This window comes from Aphis gossypii, chromosome 1, assembly GCF_020184175.1.
Source record: "Aphis gossypii isolate Hap1 chromosome 1, ASM2018417v2, whole genome shotgun sequence".
Taxonomy (NCBI): domain Eukaryota; kingdom Metazoa; phylum Arthropoda; class Insecta; order Hemiptera; family Aphididae; genus Aphis; species Aphis gossypii.
Genome location: NC_065530.1, coordinates 35000264 through 35015912, shown reverse-complemented (window position 1 = coordinate 35015912; position 15649 = coordinate 35000264). Strand labels below are relative to the sequence as shown.

Below are 15649 nucleotides of genomic sequence, written 5' to 3'. Positions count from 1 at the left end.
AAAACTACGTGATTGTTGATTTATATACCAACATATTTTATAGAATTTATGTGCATCTGAAACACAATATATTTTTGTCATATATTTACGTCATACACTCATATCACATGGGTGTTATTTTTTTTTTAAGAAATTTGTGACTTTATTCAATACTTAAATCTAAATGTACCTATACTATCTATATCTTATTTTTATGCATATAAAATATAATTTAAGAAATAATGGTTTAATATCGAATAAAGTTCCAAATAATGACATTTTGTTAAATTTAATTTACAAAGTTATACTGTAAACAGTAAATATTCCTATATAATATTATGTAGGTATCCCTAATTGCGCGTATACTTCAGTTCCTGTCTATTTTAACAATTAGTATCATGGTTAAATTTAGTAACGAGTTTACGACCTATAAATTTAAATATATATATGTGTATAATAAATTTCGATAAGATCTCTGAAAATATTCCAAGTCACGAGTTTGCTATTTTTTTTTTGGTTATAACATTTTTTTTAGACTAATATTTATATGAGTGGAGAAAGCAGAAATAAACCTAACCTGACATATAGCTAATATGTAACGTATATTATAGTTATTTAGTATACCTATACTTAAAGTTTGTAAATATTATATAATTACTTATATATTATGTTATATTATTACATATATAATATTTCAATTTAACCAAAAAAATAAAAATAAAAACAAAATTTATTTTCTCACTATCGTCAAAACAAAGACAATATATATACATATAATTTTAACACATTAGATAATACCTAATTAATTCATTATAACATAATACATCGAAGATCGTATTTGTTTAATAATATCCATTTATCAACACGTTAATTACATGAAAAAATATAATTCGGGTTCATTTTATTACTTAAGTGAGATTTAAAACCATTAAAAAACATAATATATTGTAAGATTATTAGATAGGTATATTTTATTATACATTTATATACTGCTGCAATTTACTGTGTATACTTTTATACTATTTATTATTATATTATGTGCATATTAGTATGTATAAATAAAACTATAAAAGTCGAATTCGATTGCGGTTATATAACGGTCATTATTTACGAACTGCACATAGCTACATCCACCCACACACTCATACTCATACACACACATACAAACACAATATTGACACAATGACACAACGATATTATATCCATGCGTGAAACGTCATACACGTAATATAATACCTACATTTCGGTCGTTGTGCCGTGATAGCTGTATTACGAATATATATTATTACGAAAAATATGTACAGTTATTTTTCGTGAGTGGACCGTCAAACATGACGCTCGGTTGCAGTACAGTTCAATTAAAACGAAATTCTAGGTAAAACAAAACCTAATAATAATAAGTGTGAATCGAATAAAACTGAAATATACAACCATCAAAGACGTAATTTCGCAGATTTGGCCGAGAGTATTTTTTGGAAGTTCCTAGTTTGAAATCAGTTTCTCCTACATTAAAAACTTCTAAAAATAAATTTAGGACTAGTAGGTCCGACCATTGTCAAAGTAGATGGACGCATCGTAAACGGTTCGATGAATATTATAATACACCATTGAAATGGATAATATAATGTATTTAAATATGACGTATGTATAATAATGTACGTAACGCGTCACAAACCAGACTATATTTATTCGCACGCGCGCGCGTTCAAGTCTCTGGCCAAGTCAAATACACACACACACACACACACACACACATATATATATAAAACATTGACCACATAAACGAGCGTGTAATAATATGCTATTTACACTCACCGACCGTCTCAATGTATAAAAACACGCACACCCAGAAATTAATAATAAATAGATAAACAGTCAAATAGTGTGTAATATGTTGTCTTACGCGCTCACGCTCACTGGTAATACAGGAATGCGTTTACCGTTATAACGTGTTCGGTGAGCTAAACCCGAGAAGAGCGCGCGTGTGTATGCGTATGCTTGTCTGTATATATGTGTCTGCGTACATAATATTATACGTATATTACGATGGTATAGCACTCTTTCTGTGTACCCATAAGACCTAAGTTATACATCAACGTCACACACCTGTTTGGATAGAACGGCGGGGAGGGTGCGTTCGCGCGTTAATTCGCTTGTAAAATATTATTGTGGTTTAATATATGTTATACGTATTATACTACCTTCAATGAAGCTAATACTCATGACGTATAATACTTATATTTTGTATAATCGCTTACATTGTATTCATCACCGGAACGTCTCCGTCGGTCATCGGGTTACAGCCTCGGAAGGATCTAGTTCGCGCGAACTTACATATTATTACGGAACAATAACCGAGTTAAAATAAATTATTAACTATGCCAATTTATCGATAATATTAAATAGCGTTACGATTATCGAATATGACATATATTGATAAATTGTATTATACGAATGTGTTTTACAATAAAGGCGTAAGTATACTATACTGTAAAATATAGGTAACATGAATATTTTATAATATGCAATATAAAATTTAATGTGGTAGCCAGTGGTCGTGCGGGTCATTGTTGACAAGCACTAATAGCGGTAAGGATATAATATCGAACTGCCCACGGTATATTATTTTACTATCTAGGCGGGTCGACGGTCTGCCGTTTTCGTCGGTACGCGTCAAGACTTATTCGTGCTTAGCCGCGCCCAACGTAAATAATAATAGTTAAGCCCTTCGATCAGCACAGGTTTTATGTTGGCTGTACATATAATACATTATAACAAATCACAGAAATATAGGTAGGTACTATTATAATACATCAGTAAACGGCACGTTTATTCGGTCAGTTATTGGTATTTTTTCGTTCGCTACTTGAAAGCAAAAAGTCGTTTTTCATATTGTTTTCATATACTAACTATAAAACTGTACTTTCCGTGTATAATAATTATTATATTATATCATATTTTACACGCGTAATATGATTGATGTTAGAACGTCACAACTCTATGGAAATTTACGACATTCGTCATTTTTATATTGATGTCATCGAATATAAAATATATTAATTGTTTATAAATTTATACTGATAATAAGTAGTTGAGGTATTTGTTACTACTTGTTTAATGATCGTTATTATAAATTATAACAAATACACCTAATAATAAAATCGGATAATATATTATAATAAGTAGTACCTAATATACTTTTTAAATGCATAATCTATTTAAAGTTATATTTTCTTTGAGTTTATTTTTTATTTTTTTAAGGTTTCCACTTTACTTATTCTAAATTAGTCTTTTGTTCAATATACATGTAGTCAATTATATAGCTATGTATTTCAAAAATTTAGTGATAAGTGATATTTTTAGCCGAAAATTACTCAGAATTGTACTTGAATTAGTTAAATTTCATATATTTCGTTGGACTTGTTAAATTTTAATATATAAAAATAAAATATACTTTAAGTCCAATAGTCCTATAGGAATACAAAATGTTATCTGTTGTCATAACACTAGTCCTTTTGACTTGTCCTAACATAAATGCTATGCACGAGCTACTTAATTATCTGCTTAAATAATAATTATAACTTAATAATTAGTTGTTAAGAAAATAATACTATGATCTAAAATATACTCGTAGAAACATCGTGCAAGTTTTATTCTATCGGAAGATTTTTTCACTGCGAAAGTAAATGATCAATATTGATAAAACCGGATTTGCATATCCTAAAGTTGTAGCTAATAAGCGTTTATTATAAATATTTATTATAACCTACGATTATTTATAGATTAAAATCGTCTTTTATCAATTACGTAATTACGTACAACGCATTTCTACTTAAATAAAATTTTACACCTTATGGAATCTAAAAGTATAAACAATTTTATGAATTAATGATTATTAAAGCTAATAATTTAAGTATCGGTAAATTAGTTATCAAATTGTTTAGATCATTATTTGCGTACGTTTATTGGATAAGCAATTTACAATCAGATAATTTGCTCCATCAATAGCGAGACGTCAGTTAGATAAAAAAAAAAAAAAATGCTTTAGATTATGGTCAAATTGTGAAAGTGAACCTAGATACCATTTATACTGCCAATCAATTAATTGAAATGAATATAACCAGTTGAATTAACATGGACTTGATATACAACTATAGTAAATGTGCATCTTTACACCATGAGTAATCTGTAATGAGTAGTCCAAAACGAAAACGGGGCCAGCCAATGAGTAGAACAAGTTTAAAAAAAAACCACTGTTGTTTTTTTAACCATATATCGTACGTGTTAAAAAAAATCACACGAGCATATTTTCCATGTCAAATATAGGATATACACGGACGTCCGTTTTTCGTTTAGAATTATAATAAGTGACTCTGTCATGTTTCATTGATTGGACACGAAGCAAAAATCAAAATGTGAAGAAAAAATGTATTTATTTTATATCCTATAGCTATATGATATAGACTTCTATCTCGTCTAGATAAAATAATAATAGGAAAAAACCAATAAGTTGACCACGCGTGTGTTTACCGCGCTTGATAATAGGTATGTTTGCACATTTCTAAATAAAATACACCATATTTCAAGAGATACTCAATACTCGCGTACAGCTATCCATAAGATATTAAGATATAATTATTAATCGACGATATTAATTATTGTTTGTTTACCATACCTATCGTTATAATTATAATAATAATTGATCGCTGACCGCTGTAATAATCATAATATTATGTTTCGTCGCAAACGATTCTACAATACAATATAATATTGTACTCCTTCTAACCCGAGTCTTGCAGTCGTTTTAATTGAATGCTATTGTTTTGGTTATTAGGCTTTTTTTATCTGTTAATTTTATTCATAGGAAATTTTTTATGAAAAAGACGCGTTCGCGGGAACCAATCTGATTCGGAAATGCGGTCAGTTTACAGGAAGGCCATTGCCAAGTCATGGTTTGACGATTTTGTCAATAATTCATTCATTGGATTGAATATAATATAAACAATGATTTTTTACGCACGAATAACGGACATTCGTATAGGTACACCAGGTATTAATATACTAATACCTATAATACTAAAAATCAATCGAACGATGTAAATATAAAACGACCGTTTTACTCATACACATACGTCACACTTGTAAACACATACCGTATGTGGTGTGTCCATACTGTACATCACCGGAACGGTCGATTTTTATGTGTGTGAAAACGTTAAATAGACGTGTGATGTGTTAAGAACAGTTATTACTATACCATTGCGGTGTGTCAGTTTTGTCGGACGTAAGATCACACATACGTGTGTAATATGACGAGCGAGTGAGGTCGTAAACCCACACGTCAATGTACTCGACGAGTTTAACAAAAACAACGATAATTATTATTATTACCGAGGTATTAGATACCTTATATGATGAGTGTTTAGGTACTCCAGCGAATTTGCAAAATCTTAAACAGGATGTTTTTACCGCGTGGAATATATAAATTATTGTGAAATGTAAGGGATTACGTAGATCTTAATGTAAGTGTTCAGTATCGCACGAATTATATATCACAATGATGGGGTTACACGTTACGTGCAAATTGTGCAATGCACATTGTATACTTAATACTATTATATTGTGTTATAAATTTTATTTTCGAAAAATAGCTTTTGAAACATTCAAATATTACGTGTAATCAGAATTATAATTTATAAAACATTATAGATAAATAATTGAAAATTGTTCACGAGTACAAATTTATTATATTATACATTATTATTATTATTATTATATATTTATAATATTGTCTAACATTATCGTTTATTATCTGCTGCAGTGTCAGCATGGCTAGTGATTTTCGAAAAACGAACTTTTGTAAAAAAAAATACAATTTTTTTTTAAGTCGTACACCGTGATACCGATATAAGTACTAATAGAAAATAAGGAACTTCGTTCCAAAAATCTCATTTTCTCTGATACGAGGGCCGCGATAGCCCGGACAACGTTTGTTACAACTTATATTTTCATATATATATATAAGACATATTACTAGATTATAATAATATATAAATCAAAAGTACTCACTTAATAACTTTGGGGTTGCGAACGTCGTGTGAGAAGAACACCGTATACACGCGATACAGTTGACCGAAGGGAAACGGAACGAAAAACGACTATAATATACTACGATGATACTGAGCAATACGCGAGACGGACGATGGGTAAACGAGTGTGTGGCGGGCGCGAAGACGGACGGACGGAACTGTGAAAACTGACCTGCAAACGCGAAGACTGCGACGGGTATAATAACAATATTATACCGTCGGCAGTCGGCAGCGGCGGCGGCGGCGGCGGCGGCTGCTGAGATCGCGGCGGCGGCCGGTGCATCGAACTCTCCTCCTCGCCGTCGCCGACCACTACCGCGGTCGCGGTCGCCACCGGTTACACGTACGTATAGGTGACTTCTTCCATTTCCATTTCCGAACGCGTCGAAAGGGTGACCTCCATACAGTGGGTTATTATTATTGTTGTCGTAAACACACACACAAACCCACTTAATATGTATATATATATGTATAACGCACGCATTATTCATTTATATATACCTATATACACACGGTCAGTCGATTTTTGCGTACCCTAGACGAAGAGAGAAGATTACAATCGAAGTGCATCCGTGCGCGAGCAAACGATCGGGAAAAAAAATATGAGGCAACGACGCACAACGACGACAACAATAATAACAGAAGCTCGCGATGGCGTTTATTTCACGAACGGTCGCGCGTGGGACGCTATCGGTTTGACCGAATTGTATCTGCGTATATGTATTATTATCGACATCATTATTATAGTGTACACACTTGTCCGTCTTATTATAATGACAATTTTTGTATTACTCGTGGAATAATACGCGTATAATATCACGAATGACGGTCTGGCGACTTTCGATCGCCCCGATTCTTTATTTTTATTTTTATTTTTCGATGATACCCGTTGTACGCAGGTCATAATACGTATGATAAAATACGTGTGTGCATAAAACCATGATGACCTTACTATAATGCCGACATCACGAATATCGTTAAAGTATTCGTTTTAATATATAGAGTAACCGGAAGAGCACATACCGAGCATGGGCGCGCTTTTAAACCTAATAATGGTCAGCGGATATAATAATAATATCTACTGCAACACACATAATATTATAATATGCCTGCAGCAGTGCAACCTGCTGCTTGCATTTTGTATACGAATGAGTCGAGTTCGCGCGAAACACTTTCGAATTCTGAAAAAAAAATCTGATTCAACTCTACGACTCAGTTTTCCGAACATCACTAAAATACACGAGTATAAAAACAAATTTTACGATTACGACGTCATCACTGCAATAAACACGAGGTGTCCGTTATTATAAATTTTTATTTTGCGCCGCCCAAATCAGTCGAGTTTTAATTAAAGCATAAATTAATATATTTTTATTTTCATTATCGAAATACACGCTTTGAAATACCGTATATTGTTTCTCTATAGATTGATTTTATTATTGAGTTATGCTTTTGCACACAAAGTTAATACGGTCACGGTATAACAACATAATACTATGTATATATAATATAATATATTATACGTATATATATATATATATATATATAGGTACATGTTGTGTATAGATACTACAATACAAGATGTGTTCCTATTTTTATTTTTGTACGTCCTATTATTCTATAATATATACAATACGATATATATAGGTATATTAAAAAAAAAAAACAGATTTCTTATTAACATACAAAATAATATTATATTACACGGTGTATCAGCTGTATCAATGTAGTTTATATTTATATTTTGTTAGTGTGTGTGTTTTTCATTTGGTTTTAATTTTAAACTATTGGACTGCATTTTATGTTTTTATTCTATTTAATTTTACTACAAATTCCGTTACACGAACAACATAGATTTATATTTCATCACTGAATAACACGATTAATATGTTCGAAATTCAGGTTTTTGTAACTTAATATTTTATATGGAAACTATAGTGTAAGACGTAAGTAATAAATTATATGTTTAAATATAGTGTTTTTTGTATGTGTCGTCAAATTAATATAATTTTATTAAATATTGTCAATATTATGCTATTTATTATAAATTCACACCATAAATACGTCATTTAATTTCCAACAACTAAAATGTATCATGCAACTATGCGTTCTGTTACACTGAAATAAAAGACTAAATTATTAATCAGGGCAAATTAAAAATAGACCAAAATGATACCTATGTCCTATATACTATAATATAAAAGTATAACACTATATTATAAAATAAATTATAATATAGTATAGCATATAGGTAAGTCCGAGCACTAATTATAATATACCAATTTTAAAGATTATTATATTTGATATAAAATTGTAACAATTTTTGATTTTATCGACCAATCTTTTATACGTCGATGTTCTTAAAAAAATTACATTTACATGTGTATAATATTATACATACATACCTACGTCCTACATATTATATATATATATATTTAATTAAAATTAATACTATTTTTAATAAAAATAATTGTTAATTATATGATACCACAATTCACAAATATAATATAATTATTATATTAAGTATGAAAAAAAAGTTATAATAATATATACCTATTTTGTATGTTGTACCTAAATCGTATAATATATTATTATGTATTATGTTTATTCCTTGGTGACTTTAACGCTAGAATCGTTTATAAATTATAATATTATAATATATTCGAAACGTATCTAATACCTATATTTTAACTTAAGATGGGTACCATATTATAATCACTAAAACTTAATATTTTAAATATTTAATATTAATATTATGTTTTATAATAAAGTAATACTTCATTATTTTTATGATTTTATCGAATGTTATCACTTGAAGAAAAACAATATAGATGTATTTAAAAAAGAGTTATGATTTTGATTTATTTTAAAATTGAATCCTTTTATTAATATGCGTACAGACCGTATAGTATACATATTAATAGTACTCACAGTTTAATTTAAATGTATTCATTTTAGATCATTTCTAATTAGTTGAAATATTCATAGATTACAGCTTTTCTTTTTTTAATGATTCTAAAAAATATTAAAGGTGTTTAATAACGAATAATAAGTAATGTACGTATTGTATTTAAATATACCTACACTTGATTTATTATTTAAGAATAAAAATATTTAAAAACATCTATAGGTATATCGTATATAAAATGACGTGTAATGTTTCAAGTATAATTAGTTGGGTATAAGATATTATTGACACGTTAACCATCAATAACGTTATTCTTCTTCGGATCAATAATTTTAACTTGATCATCCATGAAAAATAAATTTTTATTGAATAGCATTCAATGAATATATAGGTAACTTAAAATGTATACACCGTACCTATCTAATACATTTTATATTTTTATCTATTTATTTATGTTTTAATGTGTAAAATAATAATAAAATATGATTCATAAATTAGACTGACATAAATATACACTTATATAAATGATTCAATGATTGTCTTTTAACGATTTTAAGAAAAAATTAATACGCACATTAATTTAATGTTTTCCAAGACCTATTTTATAGGAGTGTATTATATATTTAAGCACGTATTATATTGATAGGTATATCAAATTAGTGTATTTTTATAAGTATAATATTTATTGTTCATTGATATATTATGAAAATAACAACTAATTCTAAGAACATGATAATATAGCTAGATATATAATATATTGTAGTGGTTTATAAACACACATTTTTGAGAATATATATATATATATTTAAATATAAATAAAATACCTAAATACCGAGTACTAATATTATGTATACTGTATGCATATTAACAAAAGGATACAATATTAAAATCAAAAATAAAGTATAACTGTTTTTTAAATGTATCTATTGTTTTTCTTCGAGTGATGATACCTACATGATTAAATAAGTAATTATTAAAACATAAATATAATATTACGTTTCAGTGACAATAACATGGTATCTTAAGTTAGAATTAGATATATAGATACGTTTCGAATATATTATTATAATATTATTTAATTTCATGCTAAACATGTTCTCCACATTTTTTATTTAATAATTAATTTATTCGAACTCCGGTTTTTGGATTTTTTTTTATATATTTTCAATTAGGTATCATATTTTCAAATATTTAAATTTATACATTTAAATAATATATATAAGTGTGGTGATAGGTATATTATTTTTCATATAAGGCTCACCCTTTATTCCTATAAATGGTTTATCGGGTTATTTTTTTGGTAACTAGTTAGAATAATGATACCTATGATAATTGTTTGAGAATTTTAGCTATATAAAGTAAATCTATAAACATTAAACAATAAATAATTTATAAAAATTATTCGAGTATAATATAATCATTAGATCTAAAACTAAATCTATTTAATATTTTTTTAGACCTATTTTCAAGGATTTTCATCCTTTGTAAGTAATTTTAATAAAATCTTATTTGTTAAACATTTAATTTAGATAATTCATAATAAAACAATATTTTAAGAATTTACAGTAAAAAAAGTTGATTTCGTTTGAAAAAAGAAGTTTGTATCATTATGCGAAACACTCCTAAATAGTATATGTAATTTGAATAACTAAATATACGTTTATAAGTTTATTTAAAATGTTTAAAAATCAGTATTTGATTGAATAAATTATATTAAAGGAATAAATTAGGGTGAATACTGAGAATGCTTGTGACGTATCACACTGATTATTTTATGACATTTCCTCGAGTATGTCAACAGTCAACATAATAATATTATAGTCTTACTTGCTTATATTTATATAATAATAATTATATATTATATAGATACTGATGACGTTAGTAATTATGTATTATAGTCGATATAGGGTAACAGTGATGTATAATGTATTAAATCATTTAAACTACAATTAACCTACGATTTAGTTTTAAAAATAAATAAACTAAAAATGTACACATAAAATTCATAATTGTTAGTAGGTATAGCAATTTTATGGAAAATTAATAAAAAGAGTAAAATCGTTACGTTATAAACATAATATTACCTGATTTGAATTATCATATTTGCTCAAAATTGTAAATTGAATTATTTTCTGAACTTGTTGATATAGTATAATATGATGTATGTCAGCTGTTGCCTGTTTGTACTCAAACTATACAGACGTTTAAGCGGTCCATTTGGAAATTGATTCTCATAAAATATTCAATACTTGGTAGTTGTTTAAATAAGTGATTGAATTTCGGCTCTGAAAAAAATCAATACAATTTATTTACTTTAGATTTATTGTCAAATCAATCAATTTGGAGAAAATTTACATTATACACGTGAACACGTCATTCCAATGGTATTACAAATAACCAGCTATTACTATTGTATACAATTATCGTAATTTATTATTATGTATCTTCATCAAGAAATTATTACTTATTGTAAGTGATTTGTATTCTCTGAATATATTTGATGTTTTATCGTTTTGTGAGTATAATAACAATAATAGTGCATAGTTACCTATGTATAGGTAGTTATAACCTAATTAAAATTACTATTGTTAATTATTATTTATCTAGGTAAGATTTTTGCTGGGAAAATCCTATAGTCGTGTCCTAGATTATGGGAAGACATTGTTTCTGCGAGCATATTATTATTATACAGTAAGGGGAGCTTGGACGTTTTTGTTCTCGTTATAACGGAAACGACAATAAAAGCCCCACGCTCAATTTTCATTCATTATTATTATAGGAGTAAGGACGTACACGGAATAACACGACACAAGCGATGAATTATTTTATTTTTCGTCTATATAGTGCCAATAAAGTGTACAAATATAAAATCGCATTGTGATCAGAGTGTTTGGCATGTATATATTATGTATATATTTTTACCGTAAACGGTCTGGTAACTGTCGTAATAAAAAACGGAATATTGCTCAAAACGATAACCATATGTAGCTGGTAATACAAGATCCGACGATTAATATTATCTAACGCGTACACACTTCCTATAAGGAATGATTATCTAGTTTACAGTGATTTTGACATCGTCACATAATAATATAAAGCTACTACCTACGCGCGGGATGGGTACTCGCACAAGACCACGGTCATACACATTATATTATATGTTCGATATCGACTTTCTATTTAAACGTACGTCAGAATTTATACAGATATATTATAATATTATATATTATATAAAAACCGATTCCGCAGTAGTGGTTATTATTTTTTCGTACATTTGCATAACCGTGTCGTCTTCCGAACGCCACAGTGGCCAATGGCGGTATTCCTGTGTACAGGAACAACGCGTGTACGTAGGTACTACCGTATTATATACTTGCACAGACGGAACGGCAAATTGTTTAATACGAAAAATAATTTCCAGTTCACAGAATATTACACACACAATATATATATACTTATATATACGCGTATTAGATTTAGATTATAATATTTAACAGTCATTGCAGCCATCGCATCGTCGCAAATATAGGCTTATTATATATTATTATAATATGTATATAAAATTGTTCGTGTTTTTCGCTGCAGACCCTCATCGGTAGTTGTAATTAACAATATATATAGCAACAATCGATTTCCTTGTGCGTAGAAAATGTTTATCGACAGTAATTATTGTGATCAGTCACGCGCGCTCAGATGAGCCGAGTCACTATTTGGTCATGATAATATTATATATCTATGTATACTATTATATATATATATAAATAGGCACATGGTATGTTTTATACTACTCATACATTGGAATATTAGAGCGTTCGCTGTAGCCACCGTTTGATGAAGACACGCCATCGGTGCAAATAATATTACAATATTATATATATATATATATATATACATAATAATGTAGGTATAGAGTATATACACACTGTTTGCCGTGGACTGAAAACTAATTTAGTTTTACGCCGTTCGAAAAATGTAGTCCGACGGTGAATAATTATCAAATAATTTCCACGGTGGTTCTGCGAAATTAAGTTTAATTAACTGTTTAATAACGTTTATACTGCCACAGCTATTTAGACAATACGTTGGCACCGTAGTCGTTTTCGACTTTTCGGACAGTCACATATTTTGAAAATGCTCTAAATTCTCATCAAGATAAGACTACTCCTCGGTACTCGGATACGATGATGAAGTCTCGAACGACGTTCTGGCGCTACTTTCGAAAACAAACAACTTGTTGACAATTATTCAAGATCAACATCTTCCCACCACATTTCTAGGTTATATATTGTGCTTACTGCTTAATATGACAATAGGGTCTATCTTTCTGGTTTCGATACGTAATTTATGAATATCAAACCTTAGGTAACGTATAATTAATGTTGTACTAGCTATAATACAATTTTTAAAACTGTTGAAATTGATTACGCGTTACCAAAACATGATCGAACAACTCACGATATCTACATTGAATACTAAATTTAATTTTTAACATAATGTCTGACATGTAGATAATATATTATGATTTTACAATGTATAATGTATAAAGGTATCTTTATAATTTGAGCGTACCCGCTGTGGTTAAATTTACAAAATAAAAACGGAAAATTTGTTAGAGAAAACAAGCATTCTTGCAAAAATTAAGCTCAACTTAACCTGTATTTACGTGTTTAGTTATTTGATAACATTATTATACTTATTATAAAACTCTAATGTTTATAGTATCGAAAATGTATTCCATAATAATTCTTAATAAGAATTAACCTCGGTTGACTTCATTCAAATTAGTACATTTCATCTGCCAATATTTTTTCTTTATATTTCCGTAAAAATAATCGTTATATAACATGAAATTGGTACCAAGTTAATACTGGTATCCGAATTTTCGATTGCATATTCGGTCAGAAATTGCACTATTGATAGCTAATAATTAACGACCTACACGCAGTAGCGGCAAAATTGCTTTTTAATATTATGATCGTTTATATAATTTACGAGTTTTAAGATTTATCTGAGTTGATAAAACAGATAAAAATATGACATAACAATATCATAATATTATATTATATGAACTATAAGCTTATTTTTTTTACTGAAGTTATCACACACCCTCCCATTATTGTATAAAAATAATTAGTATGAGGGTGCAATGGTTGTATATATTAAAAAAAAGATAAACATAGACAAATTTTACAAAATTCCTGTAGTGAGATTATAGCGAGAAGTACCTACGAACAAATCTAACACAAAGCGTATTTTTTAGTAATCCAATATTATAATAATTTTGACTGTAACTCTTGACTTGTTGATGGTTAACACAATACTGTTAGGTATTGCGATTACCCCAGGTTAACTACATCATAATATATTATTTAAAAAATATTGGTAGTATTTACTACTAGAAACATTTTATTTTAAAAACTTTTAAATTTGTTTTCGATTATAATTTTTATCATAATTTGATTTTCCACCGTCGTATTGTACTGAAGAATTGATAGTACCTAATAAAAATCCCAATTATATTTAGGGAATGTACATTTTAAAAATGTAATATAAAATCTTTAATTCTGTAAAATAAAAAATAAATACATTTGTTGTGTTGGGAGTACGCGGTAGCGGTAGTCGTACATCGCTTCTTACGAGTTATAAGTGTTATTACGATTTTTGAGCTGAGGAAATAGTTATTTAAATCATTTTTTCTACATTAAAAAACGATCGGTAAATAATATAACGCAGTGTTAACCTGTGATAATGATTTCCGCATAATCGTAATCAGTCAAGATAATACCTGCAGTAGGTATTTAATTTTACATATTTTAATTTTTAAGATATATTCAATACCTAATAAATATTTTGTATAATGAATATATTTTATAAATAGACGCAATAGGAAAGAAGAAATTAAATTGTAATTCATACTTGAGAGTAATTGTCTGCGTCATCTCTACGGAAATAATTGTAAAAGGTAAAACGATTTTCATTTAGAGTTTCTTCAGTTGTATTTCTGCACTTATAACAATATTGCAAACGGTATACCTATATAGTAGGTATATATGCACTATATTACAAGTGACACATGCAATCGTCAAAACATAATGTACAATATATATATTATATATATTTATGCGCATGATGTGCTGTCGGTTGTATTCTTGTGAATTATTGCTTTTAAAACACTTTTCGCAGAAAAAATACGCATTTTTGTATATGTACATTTTATAGACCATAATATATGTGCATTGTAAACATGTGAACGAAATTTAATGACAATTTCACAGAGAACTGAACAATACACAATTATTTGTTCGCGTCCTACTACGCGCCTACCATGGCGTATATATAGTTATTATCGGTGATACATAAACTAATAGCGCCCAATTTCGTTTCGATGGCGCGTGAATTCAAAACAAACGGTTTTTTCTCACAATAATAATATTATCTATCGTGTCCGACAGTGGTCGTTAACCGAGCTCCCACATGCAGTAATATAATTTAGGTATAACGATGAGACACAATATACACACACCGAAATAAATTACCTTTTATTGTATTTGTGATTTTTAAACTTTTTGGTGACATTCATTCCGTAAAACGACAATGGACCGAACATCGTGATTTTTGAATTGATAGGCGTTCGGTGCATGCAAAATAGGTATATTCATAAAAATGTAATGTA

General features: G+C 28.5%; 1 protein-coding gene across 3 annotated transcripts in view; it reads right to left on the bottom strand.

Annotated features, from left to right (window-relative positions):
* Positions 1-15649, bottom strand: part of LOC114126986 (uncharacterized) — a 51411-nt gene that overhangs the window by 10009 nt on the left and 25753 nt on the right. For 2 of the 3 annotated variants that reach the window (XM_027991058.2, XM_027991059.2), the window contains one exon: positions 11061-11261. The gene's annotated coding sequence lies outside the window, so the exon portion shown is untranslated. Of the gene's footprint in view, positions 1-6048; positions 6286-11060; positions 11262-15649 lie in introns of those variants that run through there. The other variant, XM_050200195.1, reaches the window with a different exon arrangement.